The sequence below is a fragment of the Dasypus novemcinctus genome, chromosome 1 (assembly GCF_030445035.2).
Source record: "Dasypus novemcinctus isolate mDasNov1 chromosome 1, mDasNov1.1.hap2, whole genome shotgun sequence".
NCBI classification, from domain to species: Eukaryota; Metazoa; Chordata; class Mammalia; order Cingulata; family Dasypodidae; genus Dasypus; species Dasypus novemcinctus.
In genome coordinates, this window is record NC_080673.1 from 66,419,816 (window position 1) to 66,440,291 (window position 20,476).

A 20,476-nucleotide genomic window follows, 5' to 3' on the forward strand; every position below is an offset into this window, starting at 1 on the left:
GTTCACCATTCTTACTTATGTCCTGTTTCTTTCTATGCTTATTTTCATTTTTCCTGTGTTTATTATTTAGTGTATATTTTGGTAAGGGTGTCTTTGTACCCTTTTCCCATAGTGTTTGTTTTTCTAGGATGTTCTTTATTTCACTCCCACTTCCTTAATGGATATAAAATTCAGCTAATACCAGGATACAAAATTATAAGTTGCTATTTATATTCTATCAGTATGTTAATTAATTTCATTGTCATATTTCTATTGTTGGTGTTAGTGCATTCTTTTTCTAGGGCTGCTTTAACAAATATTATAGACTAGGTGGCTTAAAACAACAGAAATTTATTACTTCATAGTTCTGGAGACTAGAAGGCTGAAATCAGGGCATTGGCAGGCCTATGTTCCCTCTGAACCTCAATGGGGAAAACCCTTCTTTTCCTAATCCAGCCTCTGGTGTTTGTTGGCAATCCTTGGCATTTCTTAGCTAGTAGATGCTTCATTCCAATATCTGCTTCTGTCTTTGCATGGTGTTCTCCTATATATTTGCATGGTGTCTTTGCATGGTATTCTCCTCTTATAAGAAAGCCACTCATATTGCATTAGTGAATACCTTGACACAGTATGACTTCATCTTAACCAATTACATCTGCAAAGACCCTGTTTCCAGATAGAGTTAGGACTTGCACATAACTTTGTGGGACACAATTTTATATGCAACAGGAAGTAGGCTAAATTTCATTCTCTGTAAGTAGTATTTTATATGAGCTTTCTTTTCAATGATATTTTTCCCTCTGATGTTTTTTATTTTCACTAAAGCAGGTCTGTATGTTGATTTCTGTTTTATTCATTCTGTTTGGAATTTACCATGAATCTTGTATATGAGACACCAAGATTTTCCTCAACTCTGGAATATTCTTAAGAGTTATGTCTTTAATAATGTCTTTTATTCTCTCAATTCACTGTTTCTTGTCAATTAGAAATATGTTAGCCCATTTCATTTTTTCTTCCACTTCTGCTAAGACTTATTTCATATTTTTATTCCTTCAGCTCCTGTGCTTCATTCTGCTAATTTATTCACCTCTTATTTCCAGTCAGCTAATTTTTCAACAGATTTATCTAGCCAGCTATTTAATACCTCTATTAAGTTTCATTTTTAATTTTAGTGATTATGTTTTTAAATTATGTAAGTTCTTTTTGCTTCATCTTAAAATTTTCTGATCATTTTTGAGAGCATCTTGTTTCTTGTGCATGTTTTCAATCCAATGTTTTATTTTCAAACTATTTTAAGTGTGATTATATTTTATATCTGATAATTTCATTTACTGATACTTTGATGTTTATTTTTATTTTAACTGGTTTATTTTATGTAATTTGATGTTTTGTATGCGTTTTCAGGAGAGCTACTTCTGTGAGAACCCTGTGCAGTCTAGGTAGTGAGTGCTTTGTTCCAGAACGGACTCACACTTGCTTCTCCCAGTGCTTTAATTTATTGGCCTTCAACATACTTGACTTCTCTGGTAGTATAAATTGAAACTTCAAAACTTTCTAAAGTAAAAATTTGGTTACAAAATCTCTGGGTTTTTTTTTTTCCTTTGAGAATCCTGGAATAGATGTGGATATCCAAGGGTTCTGGGCTTATACAGTTTCAGATAACACTAATTAACCAATGCCCTGTGTCCTGTCCCTGTGTCAATGTAGAAATTTAAGCATCCTGGGTACACACATCTTCAAGCAATCCCATGTAAACTACACTTCAACTCCCATTTTTATTTATATCATCATTATTCTCTTACTTTCTGGTTCTCATAAATTTCTCTTACTCTCTTGTGAATTAAACTATGTATTTGAAAGCATTTTATTATATTTAGATAATGTTTCTAAATGGTTTTAAGCAGAAGTGTTTTCATATTATCTCAGATGAACCATATGGAATTTCCATTTATTATGCATCTAAAACAGAAAATTACTGACCTTGTATGTTCAGTATGAGAGTTACCTCTATTTACGGAAAAAAATATCTCCCTAGTCTTTCATTATGATAAGTAGATGGCATTTACAGAGAATGACAGTAATTTTTTGTTTGTTCTATCAATTGGTTACCAGATATTTGGATAAAGTTTATGGATATTATCTAAATCAGAAATATTTTAAATGCCCTATTAAAGTCTAAGTTGAAAATTGTCATAATTAAAACTCTAAAGTTCAATGATACAATTTAGATTATGGCAAATAACCCCTCAAAAACTATATGGATAGGGAAGCAGATGTGACTCAGGCAACTGAACTCTTGCCAGCCACATGAGGGGTCTGAAGTTCAGTTCCCGGTGCCTCCTAAAAGAAGACAGCGAGCTGGCATGATCAGTAGGTGTGGCAAGCTGACACAACAGGATGATGCAGTAAGAGACATAAGAAGAAAAACATAATACAGGCACAACTAAGCAGAGAGGTTCCCAATGCCTCCTAAAGAAAACGAGCAAGACAGATAGCTGACCCAACAGGCAGGCGCAACAAGCTGATGCAACAAGAGACACAAGAAGAAAAAAAACAATGACAGACACAACAAAGCAGGGAACAGAGGTGACTCAAGCAATTAAGTGCTTCACTCCCACTCAGAGGTGCTGGATTCAGTTCCTAAAGTCACAGCACACAGCAAGTGCAAATAACAAGTGGGTGTGGAGAAATATATAAAAAAATAAACTTATTAAAAAACTATTTGCATATATTTAGGCTCTTTTATAACGTTTAGGTATGTGTATTTTAAATACAAACTAAAAAATCTATGCCATCAAGTATATCACTTAAATATATATATTGTTAATTTCTTCCATCAACAAATGAAGAAAATATTTTTGTGAAGGAACTAAAATCTTAGTATATTTATCCTTAATTTAAAAAATTTATTTATACTGGCCATTAAGTGATAAGTCCTGAAAACTCAAGGTATATCAAATTGACCAAATTTATCATTGAGAGAGATGACTTAAAACAATACTTGATGAAAAGAGACAGGCTACATCTTAAACTCTAATGATTATTCACATACATTTACTGTTTCTTTATATCTTTGTATATATACAGGTACAACCATATTTGTCAGAGCTTTTTTTTATTTTTTATTCTCTCTTCTGAAATAACCTCAAGAAGAAAAATTTATTCTTTATTCATGTTCTCTTTTTTTTGTTGTCTTTTCTTTTTTTGCCTTGGCTCTCTCTGTTTTTAAAATCAATTTTATTGATACATATTAATAAAGCATAAAATAAAAAAAAATTTAGAAACCCAAATACTTGAAATCCCTATTTCAGTCTTACAATCATTTTCAGTGTCATGAGTAAGTGAGCTGTTTTTATTTTATTTCCTAACATCTTTTAAAAAACATTACCTTTTACAATTCTGGGTACCGAAGGATAGAAAAGCAAAGATATGATTCAAAACTCTCTCTTCTTTATTTTTGTCAGTGAGTACACTAAAAAGATACAGACAAAATGATCACAATTTGAGCTTAATTTTTTTCCATTTTATCAAACAGTGGTTTAAGATCAGCAGGCGTATTTTTGACAGTCATCTATATTTGGAGAGTAAAATGGTGAATAAATTGGCATGAATATGTACATAGCCACCCATAAATCAGTTCATAAAAAGGTCCTAACTAAATGAAAAACTCTTCTCCTCAATGATTGGTCTCCGATAATGAGCAAAACAAAAAATATTGAGTACTTTTCTTTCATATATGTACTACACATAGTCTAAGAATTGGTTTACATTTACACTTCAATAGCTCCTTCACAGTACGTATGAACAATATTATGCAAAGATGTGCAGAATCAGTTGAAAAGCAATTTTCTCCTTGTCATTTGTTATTTCTCTCACATGGTCATGTTTATCATTAACTGGTTTGTGAAGCTCCTTAAAATGGCATGACATGCATCTTTTTTCTTTTTGGTTATAAAGATTAAAACTTTTGCTTGCCTCTCTCCTATTGGATCTAAATAAGTTCATATAGGGAATGATGATTTTGTTCTTGTTTGGGTAAAATTCAATTGTTTTACCACAGAGGACACTGCTTTGTTTGCAACTGCCACTTTAAGATTGACTTCCAGAATGTCAGTGAGAAATTTGAAAATTACTTTTTAAAATAAGCATCAAAAGTCTCTGAATATGGTCCTAAGAACAAACAACAAATGAAATAACATTTATTCAAGAAAAATTTTGAAAATTCAGTAAGACAGGTGAGAATTTGCTGTGTATGAACCAGGACATTGCCCTCTTTCCCCATGCTCCCCTCAGCAAGGTAGAGACTCCACTCTAGACTGCTGCAACCACGAACACAGGACTGCCTTTCTCCCAAGTTCCCAGTCAGAAGAGGGATTTCTTCCTGGGAGGAACAGGAATGTTTCTGATCTTGCTCTCAACTGCCTATTGCTGAGGCTACCTCAGGTGAGTATGGACATGAAGCAAAGCCTCTTCTTCCACCAGGACACCTCTTGTGAAATGAAAGGCCTACCTTGGGAAGATCTATCTTGAGAGAGTCCTGGTGCCCCAATCATCCTTGCCTGGCTCTTGACAGAGAAACTAAGGCCATTGGCCATGACTTTTCACTGAACACTCATCACCTCAAACAGGTGTATCACTCAGGAGAACCCTACCATTGTACCTTCCCCAGCTCCAGAGCCGTAGCTCAGATATTTTGCTGAGAGTGGGAGCGGGCTGGGGTGAGCACTGTCAACAGGAAGGATCAGACCATGAAACAAATAGTTCTAATTCCCTACTAAGAGAACTGACTTTATGGCAACAGAGAATGGAGAACTTAAAACCTAAGGATTCTCTGAGGAATAGTGAAGGTGAAAGGCAATTGGGAGCAGATAAGTGAATTTAATGAAGATCGAGCCTAGATTGTAGGCAAGCTCATTTGCAAGAGAGAACAAGAGAATAAGACAGCTGAGAGGAGAACTCCTAGTATCAGCACAAATATCAAACAGTGACCTTAGAAATGATGCCTTCAAAAGAGTCATGATTTAATTGGACTAGTTTGTAGTACAATCAGTGGAATTTAACAGCTGCATGTGGACAGGGAAGAGAGAAATACCACTGAAATACCACTGAATACCACTGTTACTGATCAGGCAGTCTTTCTCTCCAACTCTGAAATGCTGTCAAGCAGGTCCCAGGGTGACCATGTAACTACTTAAAGCTCAGCTTTCTGAGGACCAACATCAAAGGCTTAACACTGTTGCATGAGGTGGGTGTGGAGGGAGAACAGATTAAAATAGACTTCACTAAAATAATCCAACAAGTTACTAAAAGATAAACAACCAAATAAGAATAAGAAGTCCTGGAGGAGGTACCAGTACATAGAGTTGCTACAATATGCTATCTAAACTGTCCAATTTTCAACAAAAAATTAGGATGTGTGCAAAGAAACAGGAAAGTACAGCCCATACACTGGGGGAAATTAAAAACACAACAGGAACTGCCTGTGAGAGAGATCAGATGTCAGATTTGACAGAAAAATACTTGAAAGTAAGCATTATAATTCAAAATAATAAAGGAAACTATGATTAAAGAAGTAAAAGAAGGTGTGATGACTATGTCTCATTGAATAAAGAACATCAATATAGAGAGAGAAATTATAAAAAAGAAACAAATGGACTTTCTGAAATTGAAATTTTCTAGAGAAGTTCAAAAGTGGATTTGAATTAGAAGGAGAAAATTTGAAAACCTGAAGATAAATCTATAGTAATTTTGCCAGCTGGAGAGCGTTGAGAAAACAATAATGAAGAGTCTCAGACAAATGCGCATCACCATACATCTATGGTCAACTAATTTTTTTTCAACAAGGGTAAAAATGCCATTCAATGAGAAAAGAATAGTCTTTTCAAAAAATGGTGAAAGGATAACTGGACAGGCACACACACACAAAAAGGAATCTGGAACTTACCTCACACCATACACAAAAATTTACTCAAAGCGGAGCAAAAACCTAATGTAAAAGCTAAAACTATCAAACTTTTGAGGAATAAAACATAGAGGTAAACCTCTATGACCGTGGATTTTGCAAAGGATTCTTAGAGATGACATCAAAAACATAGCAGCAACAGAAGAAATAGATAAATTGGATTTAATCAAAACTAAAATGTTGTACTTCAAAGGTTATCATCAAAAAAGTGAAAAGATAATGCAGAGAATTGGAGAAAATATTTTAAAATCATATATCTAATGAGGGACTTTTACCTAGAATATACAAAGAATATTTACAATGCAATAATAAAAAGTTAAAGTATACAAATAAAACTTAGGCAAAGTATTTGAGTAGATGTTTTTTCCAAGGAAGATACCAACAAATGGCAATAAACACAAGAAAAGGTGCTCCATAAAAGGGAAACGCAAATCAAAACCACCATGACAATATACTTCATACTCACTGGGTTCACTACAATCAAGAACTAAGATGATAACAAGTGTTGACAAGGACATGGAGAAACTGGAACCCTCATACACTGCTGATGGGGACATAAAATGGCACAGAAGTTTTGGAAAACAGCCTAGCAGTTCTTCAAATGAAAGGTTAAGACCCAATAATTGCCCTTCTAGGTACATCCCTTAAAAAATTGAAAACATGTCCATACAAAAACTTATTCACAAATTTTATAACCACATTATTCATAATGGCCAAAGAATGGAATCACTACAAATGTCAATCAATGGACGCATGGATAGACAAAATATGATACATCCATACAATAGAATATTCTTTGGCAATTAAAAGAAATAAAGTACTGATATAGGCTACAATCTTGATAATGTTATGCAAAGTGAATAAGCCAGTCTAAAAAGTCAATGTATTTTATGATTCTATATATATGAAAGTCTTGAATAGGGAACATTATAGAGATATAATGTAGATTAGTGGTTGCTTAGGGCTTGGGAGAGGAGAAGGAACTGGGGAATTAAGGGAGTGATAACTAAAGTGTATGGAGTTACATTGTGATTATATTAAAAGCCATTGAAATGTACCCTTGAAATGGATGAATTGTATGGCATTGCTGGGGCAGTCATCAACATAGCAGTTATCTCTTGACCCTCATCTATCCCAAACAAATCCTCTGTATTAGTCAGCCAAAGGAATGCTGATGCAAAATACCAGAAACTCATTGGCTTTTATAAAGGCTATGTACTTGGGGTAGAAGCTTGCAGTTACCAGGCCATAAAGTGTAAGGTACTTCCCTTACCAAAGTCTTTTGCCACATATTAGAGCAAGATGGCTGCCAATGTCTGCCAGGGTTCAGGTTTCCTGGGTTCCTCTCTTCCTGGGGGTTCATTTCTCCATGGGCTCAGCTCCTCTGTTTTCTCTACAGGGTCAGCTATAGACTATGAGGCTCTCTAGGCTTTTCCTGTCTCCATAAGACCAACGTTAGCTATTAGGTGAGCAGCTTGTTTCTCTTCCTGGGGCCTTCTCTCTTTCCTCACAACCAAGCTCTTCTGTGTGCTTACTTCCCAAGGCTCCAGCTCAAGACTCCAGCATCAAAATCTCATCATCAAAAACTCCAACTCTGTTCTACTATGTAGTTTTACCTGTGAGTCCCTGCCCACCAAGGTGGTGGGGACTCAACATCCTACTGACATGGCCCAATCACTTTGATTAATCATAATTTAATCACACTCAAGTACGGACCAATTTACAAACATAATACAATATCTATTTTTGGAATTCATAAACCATATCAAAATGCTACACTCCACCCTCTGAATTCCAAAAAGACATTACAGTATTAAAAAAAAACTTAAATCAGTAGCAATGCTAAGTATAGAATCACACTGCAATCAGTTTAAAGAAATGCAGTTTGTCTTGGGGAAAAATCCTTCTGCTATAGATCTCTGAAACTTACAAAACAATTTATCTGCTTCCAATACACAAATGGAATTGGGAGGGAAACATGAGAGGTCCAGAACAGTTCAGTAAACCTGCAGGGCACCCTCCATTTGATTTCAAAGTCTGAGAGTCATTCTTAAGACAAAGATTTCTTCTCCTAGGTTTATGAATTCCAGAGGCTTGGAATTTCCAGAATCAGTTTCTGTTTTCTTTGTGCCCAACAGCTCAGTCCTCAGCATATTTCTCTCATCTAGCACTTTGTTATAAGCTGCAAGGAGAAGCCAAGCACATTCTCTGGGTTTACTTTGGAAAGTTCTTCAGCTAAATGCCCAGGCTCACCATTTTCAAATTCTTCCTTCCATAAAACATCAGAAGTTCATCTTGCTAGGTTCTCTGCAACTTTAAAACATGGTTGCCTTTCCTCCAGTTTCCAATAATAGTTTCATCATTTATTTCTAAGGCATCATAAAGTCTCTCTAACATCCATATTGCTATCAACAATCTCTTCAAAGTGATCTAGTTCTTTTCCATCAAGCATTCCACAATTCCTCCAAAAAACACCACTTACCCACTTATAAAACCATTCCAGCATTTTGGTAATTGCAAAAGCACTGCCCACTTCTGGTACCAAATTCTGTATTAGTCAGCTAAACAGATGCTGATGCAAAATACCAGAAATAGGTTGGGTTTTACGAAGGGTATTTATTTGGGTTAGAAGCTTGCAGTTACCAGGCCATAAGTTTCTACCAGGTCATAAGTTTCTTCCCTCACCAAAGGGAGGGAGCAAGATGGCTATGATGTCTGCCAGGGTTCAGGCTTCCTGGGTTCTCCTCTTCCTGGGGTTCATTCTCTCTAAACTCAACTCCGTTGTTTTCTCTACAAGGTCAGCTGTAGACTATGAGGCTTTATAGGTTCTGCCTCTCTCCATAAGGCCAGCTGTCGATTATTAGGCAAACAGCTTGTTTCTCTTTCTGGGGCCTTCTTTCTTTCCTCATGACCAAGCTCCTCTATGTGCTTACTTCCTGAGGCTCCAGCTGAAGAATCCAGCATCAAAACTTCAACATCAAAAACTCAATCTCTGTCCTGCCATGTAGTTTTATCCTACTGATGTGGCCCAATCAAAGCCCTAATCATAATTTAATCACTCCCAGGTACAGACCAGTTTACAAACATAATCCAATATCTATTTTTGGAATTCATAAACCATTTAAAATTGCTACACTTTCCTTTCCCCCTTGCTTGTTTGTTCAGGTGTTTGATGTGTTTCCATTTGAAATAAGCAACCCCAGTTTCATGCCAGGGCAGAAAATCCACACACAGGTTGCTCAATATTTGGGCCCCCTCTCTCAGGGGTGTATAAAATCCCAACACACACACAGCACAATTTTCCATTAACTCTGATGTGGAACAGGGTATGTGGGGCCATTGTCCATTGACCATGACCTAAGCAGTTGACCTCCCTGGGGGACCAGACATGATAGGAATTTTCCCCTATTCTTTAGACCCATTTGTGGTTTGTAAGCAATAAAGTGGTTATTTGCTGAAAATCTCTGTTATGCCTAATCTTGTATTCCCATGACCCACCACACAGCAACTCAATCCATAGATTTTGGCACAGTGATCAGGGCACATGGGGAAGTATGGAGTGGATTAATTTGGGGACCATTCTTTTCCCCAGTCTTCTGCTCCTTTTGTATAGATACATTTTGGACAACACAAGGACTTAGGGCTTTGTGAGCTAAACTTAGAGGTCGCCTCTGCCCTACTATCCTGGGTGAAGGAACCAACTCACAGCAGGGGGACCTAGGATATGCTGTTTCCATCCTCTGGAGGAAAGGTGGTGATAAATGGGAATTTAAGAACTCTCCAATGAATGCCAGAGATTTGGCCAGCTGAGATCAATGAGTTTGGGGCTTCCACTGCCTGGTGTACACTCCCCTGGATCATGGCTTCTTATATCTGTTCTTATTCCAAAACCAGTCAGGCCACCCAGACTGAGGTTAGTGTGAGGCTGGTTATTTATTCAGGAGACTATTGGAACTGAATATGGAGACCCAGAGGTGAAATCAAAAGTAAGAGTTTTCACAGAAAAAAAAAGATGTACAGGTTATGAGAGATAAGTATGGACAGAATAAGTAAACCAGACATTTCTATGATAATCCAGGCTGAATGGAGGAGTTTTGGCCAACTTATGTCAAACCCTGTCTTCAAACTCTTACTCAGTTAGAGTTAAGAAGGAGGAGGCATGAGGTAGGAAAGGGGGAGCTGATGTTATAGCCACTCCTGCTCCACAGACATGTTCTGTTTGATTGGATCCTTTGAGGAGTAAGATAAGCATATCTCATTCTGCATGATCCTTCTGAATTCCAACTAAGTCTTAGAGTAACAAGGAAAAAGCCTTGTTCACTCTGTGATAATCGGTGTTGGCATGTGAATATCCCATGCTCACTGAAGGGATTTAGTCAATCACCAGATTCCGATTTCACATAGGGACTTTGATGATAATATTAGAAAGGGGATCCCTGAAAGGTGGGAAAAGCTAGTTCTCCTCCACATGTCAGGGCTTCCTCTGGGAAATGCAATTGAGCAGATTTATCATACTCTCCCTGCTTGGGGCAAGGGCTCCAGTATTAAGAGGGTGGCTGTTGTGGTAACTAACTGAGAAGCCAGGTCAGCATACAGTAGGCACCTGCCTGTAAATTCAGTAAATCTTGAGATGTGTAAGATGGGTCACCAAACTATGTTCTTGTGGTTATTAGAGCAAGAGGTCCCAAAGGACACCACTGATGGGATCTCCAGTTGGAAAAGTATAAACTAGAAGGACCAGAGGTTCAGCAGAAAAAAATCTGTCACTGCCAAATCCATCTCCAAATCCCCAGATACAGGCAGTAGAAGAGGAAGAGAACCCTGCACATCTCCCAAGTTTCCCTTCAACCACAACTGAGGAGTAAGGCCCCTGGGAAGTACCTCTTAACCCAGACTTGACTAAATTGAAAACGGACTAGGGGTGGGGTCAGGGACCCCATCCACCCCCTGGGGACTGAGGAGCATATACCTCAGTGCATGTACAAGTTGAGAACAGTGAATATACCTTTATTCACTTTTGGATACAGGCACCCACGTCAATATCTTTCCAGGAGAAGCAGGGGGGAGGGGTCAAAAATAGAGTTGGGAGGTTTCAGGCATTTCACACTGGTATGGGAAGAAGAGTTTCCTGCTACTTTGTGGGATGGTTCCTTTTGCCCTTTGGGCACCCGCGTGTTCATGTTTCCCAAAAGGTATGCATTATAAGGATTGCTATCTTGCACTGTTGCAAATCCCAGTGATGGCTGTGGGGATATGCTGCCTCATCCAAGTTAAATTTGGTCATCACAGTTCAACTATTGATGGACTGTGCACCCCCAGTACTCCTACCTCTTCTCTGCCTTGTCCAAAAGTGGCAATATCTCTTTCCTGGTGGGAAAAGGACATTACAGAACTCATGAAGTCCTTCTATCTATGTGTGTCCTCCATATCACTATCTCTGCCTATAGATAGCCTGATTTGGCCAGTTAAAAAGGCAAGTGGAGCGTGAAGACTGACTATAGAATATCGGTGCTTGAATGCAGAAGTGTCCCTTTAGCACCCATGTTCCCAGACATTATGACTTTCACAGAAGACATGATGGCCTCCATCGATGTTTTGACTTGGTGAATACTTTTTCTCCATTCCAGTCCAGCAGAAGGACTGGGATCAATTTATTTTCATGTGGTAAGGCCTACAATATACCTTCATAGTACTGTCACTGGTGTACTTAAACTCGCCTACAATCCTGCCACAATAGGTGGGACAGGACTTGAGTAATGTCTCCCTGCCTGAAGGACACAGAGTGTATTATTTTACTGATTGACACCGTGTTGGTTGGCCAGAGAAAAGAGCAAATCACCCAGGGATTACATGTACTGCTAAGTGGGCTTTGACAGTCTACCTGAGCTATAACTTCCAACAAAATACAGGGGTTATCGCAGCAAGCCACCTTCTTAGACGTTATGTGGGCTAGAGCCCAACACCAGATCTGTAACCCAGTATGGGATAGACTACTGACCTTAAAGTCACCTACCTCCAAAGAGGAGGCTGAATTTACATGTCGGCATCAGTAAATTCTCATTTCAGTACCCTCCTGGCACCCTTATACCAAGAGACACAAAAAGCAGGTAGTTTCTACTGGGGAAGAAAGGAGGAGCAGAACCTGCAAGAGATAAAAGTGACCATTTCAGCCATGCTGCCTCTAGGACATTTAGAGTCTGGATCTCTATTTGAGTTATAGGTTTCTGCTTATGCCAACTTATCTATCTGGCAGAAAGAACAACAGAAATTCACAGTCTCATGGATTTTTGGACTAAGACATTCCCAACACCTGGTATGCTATTGGGCCTTGGTGGAAATGGAAAGGATTACTGGAAAATCACAGGTGTTTCTAAGACCAGAAATATCCATTAAGTCCTGGGTCATCAGAACACTTATCCTTGCAGTGCCCAACAGAACATCATCCAATGGAAGTGATATATAGAGAATAGCACTTGCCTAGGCTCCCAGTAGTTGACACTCTTGCATGAGTGGATAGTGGAAGAGCCCTCAACAATGATCTTATTGCAGCACCAGATGAGGGCCCTACCCTCACTTGATTAGCATTTTGGGAAACCTGACTGAAGTATACCCCCCTACATGCTCAGCAGTCACTGTTTCCCTTGCCTTGGGCAGGCTATATAACAGCTCTGGGACCCAAAAATGTGTCCACTGGGTTGGACTGAAAGTAGTCCTTTTAGCCCTGGAAGATTTGGACACAAGCACCTCTTCATACCTGTTTATTAACTCATGGGCCATTGCCAACAGCTTAGCAGTCTGGTTAGATTCATGGAAGTCACATGATTGTAAAATCACTGGTTCTCTGGTGTGAAGAAGGAACTATGGAATCAGTTGGTGACATGGAAAAGTACCATCTAAGTTGCCCATGTTGATGCATTTGGCAAAGGCCCATATCACAATGAACTCCACTGGAATGACCAAGATGATAAAGAAGGCACTGAGTTTTTTTTGACCCCAATGAAGTCAGAGATCCTACTGGAAGAGAAGCAGAAGGTGAACACTACCTAGAGGAAGAGGACAATCAACTTATCCTTGGTGACATCTGTGAATTGGTTGAATTTCCCATGTCTACTTCCACCATGGCATGGATCCATGGCTGAACTGAACATGAAGATTTAACACCATGAAATTACGGACCCAGAAACATAGAGTACCTCTATCATTTAAAAAGGCCCAATCACATTTTCCGGACTTGGGAATTGTCCCAAATGACATTGAAATGACAGATACGGGCCATTATATATCTTGCCATAGCCTACAGAATTGTGTGGGAAAGAGTGTAAACTGCAATACAAACCATGATCCATGCTTAGTGGCAATGCTCCAAAATGTGTTCATCAATTGCAATGAATGTACCACACAAATGAAGGATGTTGTTAATGAGGGTAAATGTGGACTGTGTGGGGAGCAGGACATATGGGAGTCCCCTATATTTTTTATGTAACATTTCTGCAATCTAAATGTCTTTTTGAAAAATAAAAAATTAAAAATAAATAAATAAATAAAAAGGCCCAATCTGTCATTTTGCCAATATGAAAGATGTGAACCACATGCTAGAATCCAAAGGGGCATTTAGGGGCTATTCCCAGAGGGAATGCATCATCCCTCTTCCACCATCCCAACATACATCTTATACCTTGGTCACATTTGATAGCTATCCAGACTAAGGTCTCCTCTCCTGGGGTATATAAAATTCCACATTCAGGAAGCATGATTTGAAGCAGGAATGCAGAGCCATGATCCTGACCCTGAACTGAGAAGTTGACTTCCTTGAGGGACCAGCCATGATAGAATATTTTTTCCCTCCTCTTTTGAACCCTTTGTATTATATAATAATAGAGTAGCTATTTGCTGAAAATCTCTGTTGTGCCTGAGCCTGTCTTCCCACAACACACAGTATAGCATCTTGCTCCTCAGGTATATGATTTATATCTTAATGAACCTGCTTAAAACAAATAAAGATTGGCATATAAACTGTGACACTTTCAATAAACTATTTACCAGAGTTTCATAAGAGTTTAGTCATTGTAATTCAGTGTAAGTGGTTATCACTTCAACGTGCCTAATTTAAGATCATCTTCTTTGAATTTCCTGTTCTCAATTTTTTCCCACTACCTACTGAAATCATTGTATGCTCAGAAGTTTTGTTCTGAGAAAAAACAAATTCATATTTTAAATTTTAACTAGAGTCCTAGTCATTGTTTATATTTGTGACTTTATTGCATTTATTGTCCTATTTAATCACCACCTTCATGTTCAGTAAGTGACTTAGGTTATGGATCTTTTCTTGTGAATTAGGAATACAATAAAACAATATCCCAATTATGATAAAAATTCAATTTGTTAGATTTAATTAGTAAAATGCAATTTTTAAGAAATTCCTTGTTTTAGTTTCTTCATTGCTAAAGCAAATACCACATAATGTGTTGGCTTAGACAATGGGAATTTATTGGCTCATGATTTTGAGGCTAGGAGAAGTCCAAATCAAGGAATCACCAAGGTTATGCTTTCTTCCCAAAGACTGCCATCTTAGGGTTAGCTTCTAGTGATCTTTGGTCCTTGGCTCCTCTGTCACATGGCAATGCACTTGGCAGCCTCTCCAGGCCTCTCCCTTCTCTTCCAGGTTCCACTGAGTTTCAGCTTCTGGCTGATTCCTCTGTGGCTTTTTCTCTATTTGTCTGAATTTCATTCTGCTTTTAAAGACTCCAGTAGTAGGATTAGTATATCTTAAGTATATCTTAAGTAACCTCATCAAAAGTCCTACTTACAATGAGTTCAGACCCACAAGAATGGATTAAATTTAAGAATAGGTTTTTCTGGAGGTACATATCGCTAAACCACCACAATACCTTAGTGAAGACTTATTAGTACCTTTTAAATGAATGTTAGCCTAGATCACCTAGATCAACTACTCAAAACAGTACTTACAATCAAAACATAGTAAGTATTTAATATTATGGATACATCAGAATTTTGTGAATTATAGAGGTTCTCAAATATCAAATGTATGAAATATGTGAACAAAAGGATTCATTTTTTTTATATTCATAAAATATTGTCAAATCCCCCTTAGACCATTGATAGCCTACCAGGTAAGACACTTTTGAGGATGATTCCAAACAATGAGGAGCCTTTGCAGAGAAGAGACATAATTTTCTCAAGCAGAAAACAGTCTAGAGATTATTTTAGAAGTTCAGATGATAAACAATACAACATGAATTAGAGGAGACAAAATGGTAGTAGTAAATAGAAAGTTAATGCAGAAATATTTTGGTATAAAATCCATAGTCTCCACTTCTTAACTATATTCTTTCTTTACCTATTCCAGTTAGGCTCCTATGGCCACCAGTCTATTAGAACAAGAAAGTAACCAATCACCTTTATGTTGTAAAATATAGTGATCATAAATCTGTCCCCACCCAATTTATTTGACCTTTGACAACATTGTTCTCACATGAAACACTATTATCTTGGCTTCCATCATACCACAGCTCCCTCTTCCCTATATCTGAACATTCCACTGAGCCCAGACACAAATAGTTTATAGTTGGTATCTAATCATTGTCTAAAACCTGAATTCTTGATTAACACTCACATATTTTGTTACTGCAGTCCTCCTCATCTCAGTAAAAATCAACATTACAGACCCTTTTTTATGAGTCTTTCTCACCCCATTTGTCATCCAGCCTTTATTAAACACTGACAATAATAATTCCATACCATATAATGAATTCTTCTCTACTGCTACCATTTTAAGCCCACACTAAGTCAGTCACCATCAGCTATCGACCAGGGTGCTTGAAAAACCACCTAGCTACTTTGTTAGCTTATACTCAATTCTCTACGTCAGAAACAAGAGGCATCTTTTAAAAGCCTAAATGCAATCATGCCACCTCCTTGCCTACAACTCTTCTAAACAAGGTCTAAAAAATGTTACATGACCTCAAATCTGTCCACATCACCAACTTCTTTTACCACACTACCCCTTGTTGCTGTGCTTTAGTCATATTCACTCTCCTGTTCCTACAAAACAATAAATCACGTCCCAATTTAGAGACTTCACATTTTTATTCTCTCCCCAGAACACTCTTCCCCACTGAACTTCATATATCTGACTCTTTTGAATCATTTGTCTTAGCTACAAAGTGAATGCTAATGAAATGTTCCTTAATAATCTAAATTAATTATCAATCCAATAACTAACATATTTACCTGTCTTAGTTTTTTTCACAGCAACTGTCACTATCCAAAATGAGCTTTTATCTATTACTGTATATCTCCTCCCACTAGAATTAAAGTTTCATGCATCTATGAACATTTTATATGTTGTTTGATCCCCAGTCCCCAGAGAAGCATCCATCAAATGGGAAATACTCAATAGACACTTGTTGCATGGATGATAAATTAACAAATTAATAATTTGGTGACCAAAACTTAATATTAGAGGCAGTGAACAACAGGAAGAATTAACAATGAATGAAGTTGAAGATTGAATGACTAATAGTGATGCCTTTATTTTGGATACAAAACACAGACAGGGACATATTTAATTTGCTGAGTAAGAAGTTGTAGAATATCCAAGTAGTGACTTTCAGTAGTTTGAGGCTCAATGGGAGTGATTGGGAAAAGAAAAATAGAAATAGATTCAGTTGAATGAAGGGTTTGAGCTCACTAAGAGAAACAACACAGAAGAGAATGGCAAGCTCTGAATGACAAAGAATGGAAAAAACAAAGAATCAGGAAACAAAGATAAAAAATGGAGGAGTAGAAAAATAAATTCCAATTTCCATAAGCCAAGGATGAAATGGAGAGAGCCTTTCGTTCATATGCAGAGAATGATCAGTATCACCAACTATAATAAGCATTCAGTGATGGTAAGTAGGATAAAATCTGAAGTATTTAAACTGGACTAGAATAATGAGATAGGAAGGCAGTTTTTAAATGGCTGAGGAGTGAGAGCAAGATATAGGGGAGACAGTGAACATAGACTGCTGTCCAAAATGTGACACTAGGTGAAAGAATAACAAACAAACAAAAAAACAAGGAACAACAATTTGAATGTCTTTGTAAGATGGAGGAACCTTGAACAGGTTTGTAAGTTAAGGAGTAATGGTCAGAGAAGTTTCATAGGATTAAAGAATGAAAGTTAGAGGGAGGTTAAGATGTGCTAAAGAAAGCAGGCAATGAATATCAATGTAAGGATTATGGGGTGATTTAGACCATGTCCTGAAGCCTATGATTGCTTTTATTGCCTAAAAATCATGGAAGGAAAGAGAATAGATAAACCCCATGTACTATGTCCCAAAGCTCTATGAAGACTGTCTTAAAGAAGGACATTCAGTCAGGAAATGTAGCTGAGATATCACTAATAATCTATTCTCAGCTATTTCATCTCTAAGGTGATCTTTGAAAAGGATTCGCTTGCTGTACAGTTATCTATTCACTCATTCCAGGCAACCAAACTGACCACACCCCTTCTTAATAGAAAAGAAAAAAAAAATTGATAGCTACCAACAAGATACAGATGAGATTATAGAGTACATTTCCTGGCTCAGTTTTGCTCAAAGAACAATAGGATGACTGCATGCCCAAGATGGAACCAGTGTAATAATTGGTAGCACCTGCTTTTCTCCTCAAATATTTTCTAGTTTTTGATAAATATTATTATTTATAGCTATCCTATGTAAAAATATATTATAATATACCAGTAGATAACATTTTTACAATAAATTGTAGTGGAGCTAAAATAAATCATATAAAGCAGTGATTCAGAACTAAGAATTTGTCCAAGTGGGTGACTTGTCAGGTGAAGAGCCAAGGAATAAATAATATCTATGTACCAATATCTATGAATTATATGTATTGAGCACTATGTTCCAGTGTTCTGTACTGTTTATGTGCTTTATCATTTTATCCTCATGGTACTGCTACTATGGAGACCTTTTAAAATCCCCATCAGGCAGATAACAGAAACTGGGAGATGGAACAACTAACTTAACTAAGGTAACAGAACAGCAAACGATGAAATTTAGAATCAAAAGCAGTGAGTTTCATTCTAGAGTCCATTTGCTTAGCTACTACCTCCATAAGGTCAAAGATAAGAGTTTTGGGGTTACTAGTGAGTACAAAAGTGAAAAGACTAGGATATGATTTAAGGGATAAAAGAAGTCAATGGAAAAATCCAGACTAGATTGATGAATGAAAGACAAGAGAACGGAGTTTAACCTGAAAGCAAAACCCAGGTCAGGAGAAATAAGGGGCTGATTGAGCAGACAGATAAAAGGTTGCGATCAGAGAAAGGGATTTCAAAGGGTGAGACTATGAACGTAAGACAATGTTAAATATTGACAGACTTGGGCAGTAATCATACTTGTAAGTGACAGAAGCAGATTGTTAAAGCAAGAAGTTTTGGAAACTGAGGAAGTAAAGAAACAATGAACTAGTATTTCAAATAGAAAAAAAAAACAACAATAATAAATAATATAGAAGTATTAACATCTTAAGAAGAGAAAAGAAAAAGGACAAATGATATTTTTATGAAATAAACTTTAGAAGAAGCTTTATTTCCATGTTGTTGCTGTTTTAATACCACTATATGTAGTTTTATACACATACACACTGTCATATTGGATTGTAATACCAGATGCCACAAAAGAAATTTTAGAAGTATAAAATTGGGTGTTTAACAAATGTGTCTTTTACTGATAATACTATAGAACCAACTGTTATGTATTCAGAATAGTTTTATCTAATTACCAATCAGAATGTTAAAAATGTACTTTCAACTTATTATCAATAAGAAAAATAGATTTACAATTTCATTAGATAAAAACAAATTTTCCACAATGGTCACTGTATGCTACAACCCATATGATCCCCTAAACAAAAGATAAATCTCCAGTGGCCTAATTATGCAATGAGAGAATTTGCTTTGCTTTTACCCAAAAAACTGTTTATATTTTTCAGATGTCCCTTAATAGAAACAGATTTCGTTACTTAAAAAGGAAACTCATTTAATCAACTGATATTGTTCATCCCTTTGTTTGTTCCAATAATTGCTACATTTTTAACACCAAAGGAAAAAATACTGAGCCTGTCCTTAAAAGACTTTTTTTCCCTCGTATTAAAGTAGGAAAGAGTGTATTTACACAGAAGTTGAAATAAGCTTTATTTAAGTTAGGAGAGAAACAGGGATACACCAATGCCACCAATTACATAACAAACAGCTTTAGGAGGAACAGTATTTTGGTCCTTAGAAGGTTTAGGACAGTAAATTTGACAATATTCCTTTCACCTCCCTTTAACATAAATAGGTGACATGCAAGTATTTGTCAATAGTAAATGGTTGTGGCTGAAAAAATTCCATTTGAAATGAACTTTGTCAGTACATCCTATTAGATTCATCAACATACAAAACATTAACATTGAAGCACTGTTCAACCTATTAGAAAAAATTCCTTTTGTATTTACAAATTTAAGGGCTATTTGTGTGTACTGCAATAATCAAAGAGCCTAATTCACTTTAGATTTATTGACAAAATAATTAAAGTCGGTTAAGAATCTTCAGGCTGGAGGCCGGCGGAGCCAATAGCGCAGTGCTTTTCCGGCTCGGCGGTGTAGCATCCAGGTGGATCCAGGAATAGAGTTCTCTAAAGTCGCAGACCCTGTAAGGCTTGGATATGTCCTTCATATTTGACTGGATTTACGGTGGTTTCAGCAGTGTGCTACGGTTTTTAGGGTTATGTAAGAAAACTGGCAAATTGGTATTTCTTGGATTGGATAATGCTGGGAAAATAGCACTGCTACACATGTTAAAAGATGACAGACTTGGACAACATGTATCAACAGTGCCTCCCACTTCAGAAAAGCAGACTATTGCTGGCATGACTTTTACAACTTTTGATCTCGGTGGACAAGTTCAAGCTCGAAGAGTGTGGAAAAACTACCTTCCTGCTATCAATGGCATTGTATTTCTGGTAGATTGTGCAGACCATGAAAGGGTGTTAGAGTCAAAAGAAGAACTTGATTCACTAATGACAGATGAAATCATTGCTAATGTGCCTATCCTGATGGTTGGGAATAAAATCGACAGATCTGAAGCCATCAGTGAAGAAAGGTTACGAGAGACGTTCGTGTTATATGATCAGACAACTGGAAAGGACAATGTATGTCTCAATGAACAGAGCGCCCGACACTTAGAAGTCTTCATGTGCGGGGTGCTCAAGACAAGGATATGCAGACGGCTTCGGCGGATGGCGCAGTACGTTGATTAACCTCCAACCCGCGTGTTTCAGGTTGCATCATGCAGTCCTGCATGGAGATTTGATCACTCAGCATATGTCACTTGAATTCAATAGACTTTTGTTGGTTATAAAACAGATGCTTTTTTAGATTATTAATATTGTATTAATATTAATATTAATTTAAGTGAGAATTGAAAACTGATTCAAGTAAGATTGAATATCACAATGTTAGCTTTCTAATTCCATAAAAAAT

The 20,476-nt window shown here is 37.1% G+C and overlaps 1 pseudogene; it reads left to right on the forward strand.

Moving 5' to 3' along the window:
• The first annotated feature begins 19,659 nt into the window (after positions 1–19,659).
• LOC101430129 (small COPII coat GTPase SAR1B pseudogene) lies at positions 19,660–20,253 on the forward strand (annotated as a pseudogene).
• Positions 20,254–20,476: the final 223 nt, after the last annotated feature.